Consider the following 17,326-nt stretch of genomic DNA (forward strand, 5'->3'; position numbering starts at 1 on the left):
CATTTTTCTTGGTGAAAACCCAATGTTTCCTTTTAAACTTGTGCTCAAATTCCTGTGAAAGTAGGCTTTTTACATGAAATTTCCAATCGACGTGGGTCTCAGTCCGTTCCTTCTTGAGAAGACGGGTGAGATCTTTTAAAGCATGTACATTTTAATTTTTGCACAGTTCATTATACATCGCAAATGAATTTTAGGCCCTATACACCACTGTTTTTAGTGAGTTTACAGAGCGAATGAATTTTTAGGCCCTATACACCACTGTATTTTATCCCTTCATGAAAACCTACAACCAGCGCATTTCATCATCTTTAGTACACTGTTCACCTTGTGTTTGACGCTCTTTCGCCCGAGACACCCTTGCGCCATTAAAATCCATCATCATCATCACCAAAATAATTCAACAACCATATAAGCTGGCAAGGTAACAAGAAAAATTGTTTAAAGGGAGACAATGCAGTGAACTACATTGGCATCAGTTATAGCCGAGTCATTTAAGAGCGACGATAGGGTAATCTCCGCAAATCAGGAAGCAACACGAGATAACAGAATACAAAGCAGCTTAGAACTGAGCAATCTAAACTGAAAAAAGGCTGAAAATATTTCGAAACGGACATCTACAAGAATAGACGAAATTCCGATGAAGCTGATTAATGAACTTGGGCCAAGAAGTGAGAAAAGGTTGTTGAAATGTTTGGAAACAGTCATAACTATTAAGCAAATTTCGGACAGCTGGCGGCAGAGTAAATTGATTTTGATTTATAAAGGGAAAGGAGATAGGACGCACATAAAATCCTACAGGCCGATTACCATAACATCGGATATGTATAGGTTGGCCATGCAGGCGGTAAAAATTAAAGATGAAAGCATGGGCAGAAAGTAAAAAGACACTCGGAGAACTTCAGAACGGCTTTAGAAATGGCAGGCGCTTAGATGCTGGCCTGTTCGTGGTTACCCAATGCATCGAAATATCTATAATGGAAAACAGACCTTCGTATTTGGCTCTCCTAGACATATACGACAACGTAAACAAGGAACTCCTGTGGAACATAGTAAAAGAAGGTATCGGTCATGAGATAACAGATTTCCTACCGGAAATATACCGGGACAACAAAGTAGAAATTGCATGGGAAGGGATAAGAAGTATGGAAGCTGCCAAGGTATGCAAAGGATTAAGACAAGGTTGTCCTCTATCACCGCTGCTCTTCATGCTTTGTATGATAAATATGGAACGGAGGATACAAGAAAGTAACCTGGGTTTTAATCTGACCAATAGATTAGACGGAAAGGTGGTAGAGCAGCGCGTCCCCGGTTGAATGTATGCAGACGATATTGTGCTCTTAGCAGATAGCCAGCAAGACTTGCAAACTCTATCTAAGTATTGAGGAGACGAAGGGGACGCTCTATGGTTCAGTTTTAGCGCAGTTAAGTCGGGTCTGATGATTTTCAACGGCTCAACTGATCAGGGTCTTAAAGTAGAAGTCCATGAAATACCCAAAGTGACAGTATATAAATATCTCGGGGCATCAGTAAACGAAGGATTGGCATACATTGAAAAGCATGAGCAATCACTTAGGGCAAAAGGGCGAAAAAATTCCGGGATAATGAAGCATAGGGCATTGTGGGGATACAACAGGTATCAGGTGTTGAGGGGTATTTGGAAAGGAATTATGGCTCCCAGGCTTACTTTCGGAAATGCGGTTTTTTGCCTAAAAGAAGAGATACAGTCGACATTCGAAATAAATCAAAGAGCCGTCGGACAATTTGCACTAGGTGCCCCCGGCAAAATCTCAAATGAGGCGGCACAGGGAGATATGGGCTGGGCATCTTTCGAATTACGGGGAGGTCAGAGTAAAATATTATATGATTAACGCCTGAGAAATTTTGACAGTAACAGATGGGCAGCTAAAGTAAACATCTATAGCTAAACATCGTTGACTCAAAATGGAGGAAAAGAACTAGGAAACTAACCAGTAAGTATGCTAGTCACAATGACGAAGAAATAAAGAGCTTTAAGCAAGAGGGGGAAATACAGAAGGTAAAAATTGAATAAATTCTATGAAAAAGAAACAGAATGTGGAAGCATACCGAAAGTGGAAAAGACAGATCAGGAAGGATGCTTTCTTTGATAACTCAAGAGGCAGGGCCCTACTTTTTAAAATTAGATAAGGATGCCTTAGAACACGCAGCTACAAAAGAAAAAAAAATTTGCCATGAAGATTTTACATGTGCAGTATGTGGTAAATCCACAGAAACAACCATCTTATACTCGAATGTGATGGTATCCATCCAGAAGCCGATGCAGGCGCAGTTACTCTTCCTGAGTCCCTGGGGTTTATACATACCAGTTGCCGGGTGAATGAACCTGAGGTAGAAGCTAGCAAAAAACGATTTGAAGATTGGTGGCTTAAAGCAGAAAAGTAACTCAATGTTAGATAATGTAGAAACACAAATTCAATAAATAGAATTATAGTATAGTTAACTGAGCTAAAACATAATTAAGATATAGAGAAAATAAATCGAGCATAATAGCAACCCCGTTTCGAAAGAGACGATACTATATTCCGTCCGTCTGTCGACCCTGTTGAAGCGCTCCGCCGCACCTCCGTTCGGGCGTCTCCGTACTGCCGCCGCGTTTGTCGCATAGAGAAAGGATTTTGTAAAGAGGGGACACTCGGCGAAATCTCACCCCAGGAAATAATGCAGGACTGATAACGTTAAGTGGATGCAGCTAGCACAGAACCGGGTTAAGTGGAGAAATATGGGAGAGGCCTTCGCCCTGCAGTGGGTATAATCAGGCTGCTGCTGCTGCTGCTGCTGCTGATGATGATGATGATGGTGATAACGTTCCTAACAGCAGCACGAAATGGATGGCGCCACCAGCATTTGTCGCGCGCGCGGGTGCCGCCTACGCTGACCGAAGCAGACGGCGGATAGGCAGGGCGTCTATGCGGGCTGCGTCTTTGTTCGTGAGGACAGACTACGTAGTTTTATGGCGTTCTTGGTCTTCGAAGCGGAACTACTGTAGTTTGTCAGGACGGCAAGGTAAGGAACGTTATTTTGTCTTAGAACGTTGCAGTTTGAGCGGTTTAGGCTGACCACACCGGCTGGTTCCTTGATTGCGCTAGCTCGTTAACAGGTTGCGGTGCGCACGTCATGGGCCAGTCAGTTCGTGACATCCGGCAGCTTCCAGCAAAGCATTCTGAGAAATGTTTTTTGCTTGCAAACTACGCTGCATTTCAAGCAGTTCAGCACTCTCACTTGCGCGGTTGTTAAGGCAAGGTTATGTGCTCTGTTATGGCGCAACAAGGACACGCTGGTTGGTTAGCATTTAGATAAAAGCGAACCCAGGCCTGACGCTCTTTGCTTGGTTTGCCTAGTGGTTCGTTTTGCGTAGTATCGCGTTGAGTTTTACGTGTTGGGGCCTTTTTATGTCCTTCACCAGTGCACAATCTCGTTTAGGTGATATGTGTTGGCCGGGTGAAATCAGAACATCGAACGAGTAGGCTTATGCTGTAAAAACGAGCGTTCTCGTGTTGTACAATCGGGACCATTATTGTTAAGCAGGCAGGAAAAAATGTGCCGTGCAAAAAGCTGGAAAAAGCTGGAACTTGTGTAGAAGACTGCCATCTGCGACGAAAAACCCATATTCCACACGCGCAGCAAGTGAATGTTCGTTAACAAAAGCTATACAAAAGGTAACGCCGAGGTGTTTCTATACAGCTTGATGCTAAAGAAGTGGCGCGCCGATAATTCTGACCACTCCGTTTCTGAAAACGCATTCCACACGAGCATTTATCTTTGCTGCTCCTAACGCACACTATGAACGTCTCGCTGGTAGTCCGTGTATTGTTGCCGCTCGTGTGTCAGATATTTTTATAGAATGAAACGCGTAGTGGGCTGTCCATGCAGCATTTAAAACCAAAGATTAACATTGGAAAATGTAGCAATGCTTCAAAATTACTGGTAGGAATCTTCGCCGTGTAACTGCATATTTGTATTTTTACAATGATATAATTGTTACCATGAAAATGTGTTATTGGGCATGAAATAAATGTCCCTAATGTTTCCTGCAATGTTATTATCAGCAAATATTTTCTCATTCCAACAAATTAACAATTTCTTGGAATGGAAACCTGCATTCCAAGCTAAGCATGGTTTGTTTATATTGTTTACCGTCCCAAAGAGACCCAGCCTATAAAGACATGATTAATTAAGGAACCATTTTTATATTGAAACTGTTGTGCATTCTGGTTATGAATTTAACGAGTGCTACTTACATTTTAGTCATAAAATGAATGCAAAGCACTTTTTAACACCAGTCTGTATGTTTCCCAGCTTATTTCGGGCTTACAGCATATTTATGTTCAAAACCCTTCAAAATTTCTGAAAAAGTAATGCTTACGGTGAAAGACATAACTATCTGCTGGAATTTTGCTGCCAAGGTCGTACCCAAAAGCTCATGATGGTGTGCGGAAGGGGTGCGCATTTAAGCTCAAAGCAATGTTTTCCCTCTGGCATAATACCCAAGACAACTTGCAGCGTATTTGCTTGAATTCTGTGCTTAAAATAAAATGCAGGGTACTCTGAAGGAGCCTCGAGTGTATTGTGAGCATAGTGTATGTATATTTTTATACTTATTATTTTTCATACTTTATATATCTCCATATCATGCTACATTTGTCTACCTACGCATTGTTTCTTGCCTTGCTCAATATTGTTTTTTCACTTTCTTGTAATGTACACGTCGGCTGATGTATCCTACGTTTTGTCTGTCTTCCTGGTTGCTTTTATGCACCAAATTGTGACAGAATTCTATCGGGTTTGTTTTTATATGAAACAAAATAAATGTTCATTTCACAAAGCTCCTAGCATCTTTCCTGAAATACTGCTGTTTGGCAAAGCCTTTGACGCATCAGCATTGATGTCAGGCCTGCGGTAATTGGGACCTGAATATATATTTTAACGCTAAAAATAAATAGAAAACTATACCCCACCGTACATCATCATACCACACCCCGCATGACAAATAATGCGCCGACAGGCACAGCAGTACGGCAGCGCTTGCTAGTATTAAAACTACGCGCCATGGCGCAGCGCATTTCATCACTCAAACTGCGCGCCTTTAACCGAAAGCGGATTTGCGTCAAGCACCGGCCGCTTGGTGCGCTACAATCAATTGGGCTCAAAATGGAGGAAAACAACAAGGAAACTAACCAGCAAGTATGCTAGCCACAAGGACGAAGAAATAAAGAGCGTTAAGAAAGAGGTGAAAAACACAGCAGGTAAAAATTGGATAAATTCTATGGAAAAGAAACAGTGTGGAACTATACCGAAAGTGGAAAAGGCTGATCAGGAAGGAAACTTTCATTCATAACTCAAGAGGCAGTGCCCTACTTTTTGAAGTTAGATCAGGGTGCCTTAGAACACGCAGCTACAAAAAGAAATTTAACAATGAAGATGACAGATGTGCAGTATGTGGGAAATCCACAAAACCAATTGACCATATTATACTCGAATGTAATGGTATCCACCCGGAAGTCGGTGCAGGCGCAGTCACTCTTCCTGAAGCTCTGGGGTTTAGAGATACCAGTGGCCGGGGGATTGAGCCTGCAGTGGAAGCTAGCAAAAAACGATCTAAAGATTGGTGGCTTAAAAACAGAAAAGTGACAAAATGTTAGTAATGTAGAAATACAAATTCAATAAATAGAATGATGGCCCAGTTAACTAATCTAAACCAATAATTAGATATAGGAAAAAATAAAACGACCATGATAGCAACTGCTACCACCCCGTTTCATCCATCCATCCGCTGGGCCCTATGGAAGTGTACGCTCTTTACCAAATCCTTTCTCTGTCTGTCGTCTGCTTCCTGTCGCTGCACTTGCGTATCGCCTGCATCGTCGCGGGAAAATGTCTCTTGAAATCGCGTTCTCTACATCTTTGAACTGTACTGAGGTGTCGTCTGTTGCCTGCCTCATCGCTGGCATATATCTCTTTCAGTCGCGTTGCGCTCGCCTGCTTCATGCAGCTCATATGCCGCGTCCCGATGATTCCTTCTTATAGGTTGTATTCACTGTCGGCTGCCGCGCGGGGAACGACGGGAAAAATGAAGCCTTTCCGCTTCCGGTCCGCCATAGCCTTGGTCATCGTCATCGTCTGCTGAGGTTTTGTTTGGGTAGTTCGGAAGGTCCAAGTTGCTATGAACTCTGTAATTTGCTACAATAATGGTCAGTTGCGCTGTCTACGGACGCGGCAATAGGTCTTGCAGGTATAAAAACTCCGAGAACAGTACAGCTGTCAACTTTTTGGGGTAGATGCCTGCTGTGGCGAATCTTGCAATGTTGCTTCTGCTGCGTCGTTTGGCTAAAGCATTGCCGTGCTGACTGTCCCGCTCGATGTGATATAAATGTGGTTGTGTACGTGCAAGTGATCGCACTTACTAATGACAACTTCATAAACATGCTACTTTTAACCCTTGGAGGAGAACCTTTCCGACTGCTGCCCTCGTGCTTCCGGTGCGTGTATGCAGCGTTACTGCAAGCGCACTAAAGCGCTAGAGGAAAGCGAGGAATTCCTTCAAGCCGTTGCACGTTAGTAATTAGCTCTTGCTAGCTTTTCCCTGTAACTGTGGATACCAGACCAGACGCTGACCAGAGATACCGCTGCGTGCACTACAAGCGTCGGGCTAAGATGATCGGGATACAGAACAGTGCGACGCCCGTTCGTGCCTGCTTTGCGGCCGTACTAGTCAGTCCCTCTAAGCCCGCTTTCCTCCGGCGTTTTAGTAGAATACATGTTACGCTGTGCATGCTTAGGCACCATAATGTGGCTGGAATTCTTTCCGCTACAAAAAATAAAAGCAAAATGAAAGTGTCGTTCGTGCATGAATCCGAATTCGCTTTGCTCGCGGACGCAAGCAAAGCGGTGGAAATCGCTGACTTAAGGGTCACGTCTACAGTATGCTAGAATATTCTAGCTCACTATAGTCACGCAATGTGAGATCGCGATAGTGCTTCACGATTTTGTCTGTCATGTGGCTATCCGATTCCAGTTCCGCCGTGCAAAAACGTTATATGATCCCTATGAAATAGGTGTCCGTGACGGTTGGACTCACCCTGTGGAACTGTGAGATGGTCTACACGTTTTGAGAGGCAGGCACAACTGAAACTAAAGAAAGACTGGCGTGCACTTAAAGGAAACAAACACGAAAAGGGCAATGGGTTTGAAACACTGCAATGTGGTGGAATGATGTCGTACGTAGCGCAAGTCGAAAACGCGAGGGTTCATGATGTTGCAAGATTGCATCGTTTCCGAAACAAAATGTTCACCCCGATCACTGTATATATGATCGCTGCAGGGAAGTTAGTCGGGTAGTCCTGTTACGCAGCAAAAGTTTAGCCAGTGGTCTTCTACAAAAGTTATCCTATCGTTTTATGAAGGCACAAATATTAAATTTGAATGACTATTACGCCATTGACAATCCACAATTTTTAAAATATGCCGGCTGGGGCTCATAGTCTGCATTGCTTTCAATCGGCATCGATTTGGTTTTATATTTTGAATAACCAATCTCCACGCTCACCGCCTGAACAAGTGTTAGAAAGCTTTGCTACAGTGAAATCTGCGCGTTTTAGTTCAGAAACATAGAGGAGGTTAATTGCAGTGACAGAGGCTGAGGTCTGCACTTCTGGGCATATAGAATTGAAGAGAGCCTGTTGCATGTGGAATGTTAGTGTCAGTGCCCATGACCTCCTTAAGTCCTTGATATCTATGCACTGAAAGCTTTGTCGAATTCCTCTACTCTGGAAATGCTGTCCCGTCTACAGCATGTATAGCTAGAATACTCCACGCGATTTGTAACATTGCAGATGAGCTTTCTTCCATTCAAGCTATGCGCATGCGTGAAAGCATCGGGATTCGTAGTGACAACAGGGACCCCCCTGCAATGGGTCCACTGAGTCCAGATGCCACGACCAGTGAGTTTCGAGTGACGCCGCTTATTTAATACAGATAACAACTTAAGATTCAAGTACGCAATTAACGCTATGAGTCTTCTCGATATGAGTACACCACTGCGAAGTTTAAGGAACCTGCCCACACAGAACGTTGTCCCAAAGGAGCACAGCAAACCCAAATAGAAATCACGTTTTATATTCCACTATTACACGTCTACAGTATCTTTAAGTTTTTGAGGTAGTGTGCGTACGTCGACCATATATGTCCACTGGTACACAATAATTCTACTAGCGGGGCTGTCACCAGAGCGAAATTAGTGGCTGACATGGACACGCAACATTTCGAATGCGTTATTTTCTCCCAGTAACCTGGTGTCTGCTTCAGAAATTAAAGCGTATGAATCGGTGGCGGGAAGTAATTTGACAGACGGCACCAAAATCGCAAGAGCTCAATTCATGGATATAAGAACCGTGTTCTTTGAATTTAACTTTATGGCCAGATTTGCTATGCGTGGGAATATTTTTATATGACTGTCATTAATGGAACTGCAAATGAAACTGCTTTTTCTCTTCAGCCGCAGTCGCCAAGGGCGCTTTTCTACTGTCGAGTGACATGCCAGGATCAAACGGATGAGGACGGAAACTACCGGTACTACACACATCACGCCCCAGAAGGAATTCCTTGCTACCAAGAAATCCCGGAAGCCGTACGTAGAAGCCCTATTCAGTGCCGAAATAACATTTGTGTTAACCGTTCGCCAGAAATCTTTTTGTGCTGAGATATCAATCGAGCGGCGATAACTGCGAAGGCCGAACGGCTACATGTCATTACATCTGCGAAATTAGCATCAGGACTAGTCATGATAGCAAGTGAATCTCAAATTAGGTCGCTTATTTGTTGATTTCTACAGCACTGCTTTTGTGTACTTGGTTGCCGCAGCCACATATCAAATTCAATTGTTTTTCAATCTCTTAGACATTGCGGAAAGTAATTTGAGAATAAAACAAATATGCGCGGAAGAACGGAAAAGAAAGCCTTCCAGTACGATCGTTACCAAAATGTTGCTGACTACCAGTGCGAGAACGTGTTTTGTGCTCTCTTGATAGGGGCGTATGGCACGAGTGGGGGCAAGTTTTATCTGGGTTATTGTTTCTCTTGGTGACCCGGCCTGATGAACATTATCGCTTACCGTCCCTCTCTTAACGCGTCTGGGATAAAATAATAAAAGGAGGAAATGTGAGATAAATTGCCTTGAGGAAGGCCGGCAAGATAGTCCTGCAGAAAGTTAGACATCCATAAACAGAAGCCGATTCTGAGGCATTACCGAGACAATATGAAAACAAAATATCATACAGGTTTACCATGGTTCCGCCCAAGGTCTAGCTTTAGCTGCACGATATATATATATATATATATATATATATATATATATATATATATATATATATATATATATATATATATATATATATATATATATTGTAAGGTAGCACTTGCACGAACGTCTGTTCTTTTCTAGAACCAGCTGGCACACACAGCGCGCGATGCTCCGAGCAGCAGTCAGCGATGAAGATTATGATGGATCTATATACAGATGAAAGAGGTGAAAGTTCATGCAATGCGGACAAGAGAGCGGCCACCCTGATCGCTGATTACAGGGATGAGGGACGACGGGCATATGTCTTCATGCCCGAGACGTGGACGATCTCTTCGGGGCGACGACGTCGATATGCGACGGTGTGCGATGGAATAACGCTATAGTTCACCGGAGACGTTTGTTGCAGTACTGTATAAAGACCAATGTAACGATGGAGGAACTTCTCACACAGGTCAGGAATGCGGACTGGTGTCCACAGGAGAACTTCATCACCGGGGTAAAAGGAGGGAGTTCGATGGCGTTGATCATACAGGGCTTTGCGTTCTCGTTGGGCATCTTCTGTGTTCAGACGGGCAAGTTGGCGACACTGGGCCATACGAGTGGCAAACTCTTCGCCCAGAGAGTCAGACGTAGAGGAGCGAGCAGAGAAGAAAGTAGTGTGGAATACTGTCGATTGCTGACGGCCATAAACTAAAAAGAAAGGGCTATAACCAGTAGTGCTATGAAGAGCGGAATGGTAGGCGACGAAAGGTAAAACGTTGTCTCAGTTTCGGTGATCAGGAGCGATCTACATGGACATGAGATGAGGGCGGACGCCGACGATAAGAAATCCCACTCCAAGATCATGAGATCAACGCACGTGGGGAGCACAATAAATTCGATATGATGCCGCTGGTTATCGATGAGGACACGTGCTGTGCATTGGCCGGTGGGCTTCATAAGAGTTCCATTAGCTCCATGAAGTGGCGAACCAATGTATGGCGTTAGAAATTTGTGCAGATGAGAACAGAGAGAGAAATGCATGACGGAATAAGCGGCGCCGGTGTCGATGAGAGCCTCAACGTACAATCCTTTAACAATCACTGCAAACATATTCGACGGTCGCCCAGGAGGAATTGTAGATTTCGAACTCGAAGCAGCTTTACCTCCAAAAACTGCTTCGGTTAGTTTTCCGCTCTAGGTTAGACGGGTTACAAGGCAGGACGAAGCGGTGACGTACGGCGAAAAGGCGAAGGGGATCTGCGTCGGGAATCATGCGAGGGCCGTGAAACATCGGTTGAATTCGGAGGAGAGGAAGAAAGATGGTAGAAGTCTGAGTAGGGCAGTGTAGAATCATCAGGCTGGCTCACGCGGGCACGTTCAAAGGGAGCATAATCCTGTTGCTCGTCTTGCTGGCGGCGGCGACAGACACGGGCAATGTAGCCATGTATCTCACAATAGTAGCACACAGGGCGGGAGGGGCGCCAGGCTGGAACCGGACGGAGCAATGTAGGTTATGGTGCCATGGCAGCGACGTGACCCCACACGAGTGCCGAATAAGTCGGGGAAGGGGGGGGGGCGGGTTAGCGTGAAGTAATCTCGGCATAGGTTGGCAAGGGAGGCTGGGAGGCAATGGGAGGCGGCGAGGGAGGTTGGGAGGCAAAGGGAGGTGGAGCAGGTGCCACAGTGCAGTTGAAATTCGTCAGTTCATCATTTATGAAGCTGCGCAAATTCACGGTTGCTGGAGGAAGCGTTGGAGATAAAGCAGCAGGGTTGGTTAGGCCGTAGAGCTCCTCTCGGATCGTGGTGCATATTGAGACCGCAAATGTCCATCTATAAAGGAGCCGCCACCACTGGGGTCTTGCATGAGGCAGCACGATTATAGCTGGTCCAGACGTTCACATGTAGAAGTGATGTCAGACACGGACGACGGATTTTGAACTACGAAGGCATTGATAGCAGCAGTGTTGATGCCCTTAATTAATTGGCGAACACGCTCACGTTCAGGCATAGAAGTGTTGACACGGCGACTAAGGGCCAGAACGTCCTCGATATACGACGTATAGGACTCGCCGGGCTGCTAGAGATGAGCTTCGAGTTTTTTCTTTGCCTTCTCTGACCGAACAGCCGGAGTGCCGAAAATTTCCTTTAGCTGGTCTGTGAATGTAAGCCAGTCAGCGATGTCATCCTCATGATTGAGGAACCATGTTTTGGCGACGTCGGCCAAGTAAAAGACGACGTTGAGCAGTTTTTGAGCGTCATCCCAGCGCTTAAATGTACTGACCCTGTTGTAGTTGTTTAGCCAGCCGTCGACCTCTTCAGCGCGAAGACCGGCAAAGATCTGGGGATCACGGTGGCAGCTGGTGACTGTTCAGGCAGGGGCAGCCGCAGTAGGAGCAGGAGACGCCGGGGGTGAGCGAGCATTTGCCCTCATCCATAGCACAGGGCCGTTGACGCAAGCGAATACCTGAACGGAGCTCCAGGGAGAACGGTAGGTGGGTCTAAAGCGAGAGGTGGGGAATTCTACCCAGCACCTTCGACACTTGTAAGGTAGAACTTGCACGAACGTCTGTTTATTTCCAACCAGCTGGCACACACACAGTGCGCGACGCTCCGAGCAGCAGTCAGCGATGATGAAAATGATGGTGGATCTATGCAGATGAAAGAGGTCAAAGTTCACGCACTGCGCTCACAAATATATATATATATATATATATATATATATATATATATATATATATATATATATATATATATATATATATATATATATATATATATATATATGTACATTTATTTGGACTCTTTTTGTCCAAATCTCTCCAACAGTATACGACTTGGTATTGTAACCTAGTTTGATATTTACTCACAATTAGCTAATTAATGTTAATTATTTAAGAGCTCACTGTAGTGGAGCCATACTCGACAAGATCAGCGAAATATATCTTGATGCTGTATCATAAAATGTAAATTTATGTACAGCTGTAATTATTGACAAAATAATTAAAACCCACAATTAGCCAAGTGCGATAAACTGGCCATAAACTACCCATAGTATATGATTATATGACCTACAGTAAAATTAATTTTTATTCAGGAATAAGCATTTAGCTAAGTTACGACGCGTATTAGGTTGGTGAAGTGGCCATTTAGTCATGCTGTCATGCACCAGTTTGGGATAACACACGCGAAAATCTGTGCTAGGCATGCTGAGTCGCAGATTGACCTCCGCTGAGGTTGAATGTCAAAGTTATGGAACGAGGTGGGTTTTTTTTTTTCGGTTTGTGTCAGAAATAGTAGAGCTGCTGCTCTAATAAAATAAGCTTATACAGCAGCTTATCCTTCCGAATTACCGCTGTTTTACGTTCCTATCAATAAGGTGATCTACCTCCGCCCACGAGCAGTGCAGGCGTCACATTCGTCATCATTTGTTATCACCACTTCGATCTCGGCGCATGCTGTGTGAACTTGCTTCTCGCAAGGAATCTTGAAAAAGAAGTACTTTACTTTGGGCTAGTTGGTTCATGGTTGGAGTGGATTATGAAGACGGCGCGAAAGGGACGAGGACAAGGAAGGAACACCAAAATAACAGACAGGCGCCAACTTTCAACTGATGTTTATTCGCGCAAACCCTTTCATGAAGCACCCAAACCGTATAACAAAGGCCTATCACATACTCATCCAAGTGGAGCACTCAGATCACCGGCGGTATTGGTTACAGACAAGAAAAAACCTCACAGTATAATGTTTGAGCACTCCGATAATCTTAGGACTCTTTCGAACAGGTTGCTTTTATATATGTTTTGGATGGCGCGCTTTACTGTGATGAATTGCAATTTTTTGTTTACTGGCTTATTATACTGTGAGGTTTTTTCTTGTCTGTGACCAATACCGCCGGTGATCTGAGTGCTCCACGTGGATGAGTATGTGATAGGCCTTTGTGATACGGTTTGGGTGCTTCATGAAAGGGTTTGCGCGAATAAACATCAGTTGAAAGTTGGCGCCTGTCCTGTTATTTTGGTGTTCCTTCCTTGTCCTCGTCCCTTTCGCGCCGTCTTCATAATCCACTTCAATCTTGAAAAAAGTGTTAATTCAGGCTCTTGCATGATGATGATGATGATGATGATAGATTTTATTATAATCTTTCTAGTAGAATCTTGCAGTTATGCTAATGACTTCTAGGCGATGCACGCTTGATGTGTGCACTTAACGTCTTTTGTTTTCTTTCTGTATTGAATTTCAGATCTGCGAATCAGGTCGATGTGTCTATTAGAAAATGTGACATTGGAAACTTGGTTCAGAGCGACTACGTTTCGGATTCAGAGCAATATGGCCTTTTCCTTTGTCTAGGTATTTCCATGGCGCAGATCATTATGGACAGTCCTTTGCCACTGCGTACGCTGCAGTGCTTTTGTGATAAATTACTGTCGCAATAAACGTGTCCACAGTAATTTGACTGCTTTCTCAATTATTTGCAAGCGACTATCACTCACCGGCTGCCACCTTCAGCTCCTGAACCCATGGAGCAGTGTCAGTCGAGGCCAAGCCGGGTGCATTCACATGCATGCAGATTGAAAAACCTCACGTGTGTCAATGTTGAAAAGAATTCAATCACCGAAAAAGCAAAGTGCTTTATAGCCTGGCAATGCAAGGCGCAGAAAACTTACACAAAAAGTTTCCTACATTTTGTTAGCAACGGTCAGTTGAAAAATTTACATGGGTTCAATGCTGCTGAACTGAGTGGGCAGAGAAAGCTTTGGCTGCGGACGCCCGAGCGTTGCACAGAACACAACCAGTGTTCCGTTTAACGCATGAAAGATCACCGGCGTTTTAGGTGGGTGTGGTAAGGGCGTTTATTGCATCTAAATATGGGGGACACATAAGTTCCGCCTTTAAGAATATGACACGATAACGTAGGCTCTCAGCCCACATATAAAGCCCCGTATTAGCCAAGCCGTATGAACGTGCCTTAATAGCCTATAGTGGTACGTGAATACTATATATGATCCTGGTAGGCTGATTGTGACATAACCGTCCCGTGTGAAACGAGAGACCCAAGTTGGCAGCTCCTGCCACGATGCCATGGTGCCATGCTGATGGCTTGAAAAACTACAGTAGTGTTTTCGCTACAAAAAAAATACAGATGGTTTAACTCCTAAATCACGGATTATCGTGGGCAGCAGGACATCTTGATAGGATTGTGTTTCCTGTGCCTCAATAATTAAATTAGAACGAAAGGAAGAAGATGGTTTGCACGGTATGAAAAAGAACTGAGCAAGGGTAAATGGGGTACGCCTCAGGTCGCAGATGAGCCAACGTTTCGACAAGTGAACTTGTCTTCGTCTGGGCATAGCGAGCATCACTGGCAGAGGTTTAAATACGCTTTTGCTTCCGAAGAAGAAAAGCTGGGGAGGGGAAAGTGGGTGTGATAGAGTGGGGAGGAGAGGATGGGTGAGAAGAAAGTGGGTCATGAAGTGAAAAAAAAATCTTCAGTATGTACTTATCAGCCATGGCACCAGAGATTCTGTGGCCTGCAAAAGAAGTAAAAGCAGCAGTACCAGGAAAAACTACAATGCCAGTTAGGTGAATAGTCATCACTAAAGCCGGTTCGGTGCATATACACCTTACAAAGGGAGGCTATGCAAAGGGCCCTGATAAGGCATATATCTAGGGGGACAATTCTTAAAAGGAGAGGGTAGAAGGGGAGTACATATTCACAGGATAATAGCCGCATAGTGAAAAATAATAATAATCTTAAATACGTATCTCAACCTGGAACCAGAGATCCAGTGGCCTACAAAACAAGTAATAGCCGCAGTACCAGGAAAACAAAAAAAAAACACAGTACCGGGTAGATGATTAGGCACCACTTAGGCGGGTTTGGTGCAGATACACCTTACAAAGGGAGGGTTTGCGAAGGGCCCTGGTAAGGCATATATATAAGGGGGACAATTCTTTAAACTTTCTGCAAAGGGGGGGGGGGGGAGATATACAAAGTCACAGGATAATAAGCGCACAGGGAACCGCAACTGACATGAGAAAAAAATAAGAAGAAATGAAAAATAATAAAAAATAAAAAAAAAAAACGAAAATGTTTGAGGACAAATTTAACCACCAAGTGATAAGGAGGAAATGTTTTAGAGGAACGTGTAGGGTTATGCTATTGCGGAAGGGAATAGGGTGTACATGTGTTGTGAATAAACTGTACAATTATAGCTATGTGAGATTGTTTTCCCGAATATTTATGATAGAGAGGGAATACACCTAAGGGATTCTAACGTTCCCTTAGATATATTTATTCCTGCTGGTTCTAATGCTCTAAATTTATGAATTAGATACGCATTTCTAAATTTTCTCTCCCTTGCAGATTTAAAGCCTGACTGGAGAACATATACTTTAATTTCTTCGAACTTATGGTCTTTCTGATTGAAATGCTGGGAAACTGCTTTGGGCAGGTTTTTGCCTACATCTGCCTGATGTCCATTAAGCCGTATGTTCATTGGTTGTCCTGTCTCTCCGATGTACTGTTTATGACAAAGGAGCATTCTAGAAGGTAGATAACGTTTGATGATGTGCAGTTAAAGCCTGATTTTATGTGAAAAGTGAAATTCCTTGCATTGCTTTTAACCGTGTTGTCTTTTTGTATATGACTGCACGTCTTACATCTAGGTTGAGAGCAGGGGTGTGGTTGTGTTGGATGCTTGTTGTCGAGTTTAGAATGTACTAGAATATCTCTGAGGTTCGCATTACGTATGTATGTTACCCTTGGTGCCTCCGAAAATATTTTCTTGAGGCGTTCATTACACGTTAGCATGGAATGGTATTTCCGCAGAATATTGTTTATGTTTGGAAGGGCATTGGAGTATTTAGTTACAAAAGAAGGCTGGCGTTCAGTACCGGCCTTTGGTCGTTTCGTGAGCATATCGTCGCGGTTTAATGCGCTTGCTTTTTCGAGGGCCGTATTAAGGGAGTTACCGGGTAGTTCCTCTGGATTAGTGTTGCTTTCAATGAATGTATAGTTCGTTTAGATAGTCACTGTCATCGCTACATATTCTTCTGAGCCGTGTCGCCCGTCCTACAAATATTCCTTGCTTACAATGTCTCGGATGATGACTCGTAAAATCTAGGTATTGTTGCTTATCCGTTGGCTTTCTGTACAAAGAAGTTTTAAGTTTTCCCTTTTCCACTGACACCGTGGTGTCGAGAAAGTCGACATTTAATTGCGACGACTGACAAGTGAATTTAATACTAGTGTGATGATTATTAGGATGCGAGACGAACGACTGAAGTGATTCTGATCCGTGCTGCCATATCATGAAAATATCGTCAATATAGCGAAGGTATATAAGTGGCTTTTCCGGGAACGAATTTAGTATATTGGATTCTAGAACTCCTATTAATATATTTTAAGTGGACGCAGCCATGTGAACCTATCACACGAACTCCTCTGGTCAGCACGAATCAACTGAACACACACAAAACCGACAACGAACCGAAACTCCCACGACCTCCCATTGTCAGTACCCGCGACATGTGCACACAAACGGAGTTCGTGGAACCAACACCAGTAGAACAACACGCGGGCACAAACCCGGAGACATAACGCAGTTTCGTCACACAGACACCCACCCATTCTAGGAAAACACCAGCTGCCAGGCGGACACCGAAGTGGACTTCACCACGAACACCAGCCCTAAGTCAGCTACCCCCAAACACGTAACGCCTGTCAGGAGGTCCACTCGGAACATCAACAAGAAGAAATGACTCGCTCCTAGCGCGGAAATCGCCCAGTACAAACGTCGCCCTTTTCTTGTTGCTAGGAAATTAGACGCAAAGCACAGTAACTACATATCGCATTTAGATACTTACAAACATTATTTAACGAAAGCAATGGTACCGAAAGGACTTAAGATAAATGTTAAGTGCACTGTCGGCACACTTCGCCGTGAACTATTCATTCGCTGGAAAAATATTTTAGATCATGCGTCATTAGCTTTGATAGCCATTTTAAAC

The 17,326-nt window shown here is 44.0% G+C and overlaps 1 long non-coding RNA gene across 1 annotated transcript in view; it reads left to right on the forward strand.

Annotated features, from left to right (window-relative positions):
• The window catches only part of LOC146184532 (uncharacterized), a 37,385-nt gene extending 23,707 nt beyond the window's left edge, over positions 1-13,678 (forward strand). The window contains exons 2-3 of the long non-coding RNA XR_014708882.1: positions 8,531-8,662; positions 13,557-13,678. This is a non-coding gene — a long non-coding RNA (uncharacterized LOC146184532). The remainder of the gene's footprint in view (positions 1-8,530; positions 8,663-13,556) is intronic.
• Positions 13,679-17,326: the final 3,648 nt, after the last annotated feature.

Source organism: Amblyomma maculatum, chromosome 7 (assembly GCF_055883805.1).
Source record: "Amblyomma maculatum isolate TAMU_Amacu chromosome 7, ASM5588380v1, whole genome shotgun sequence".
In the NCBI taxonomy this organism is placed as follows: domain Eukaryota; kingdom Metazoa; phylum Arthropoda; class Arachnida; order Ixodida; family Ixodidae; genus Amblyomma; species Amblyomma maculatum.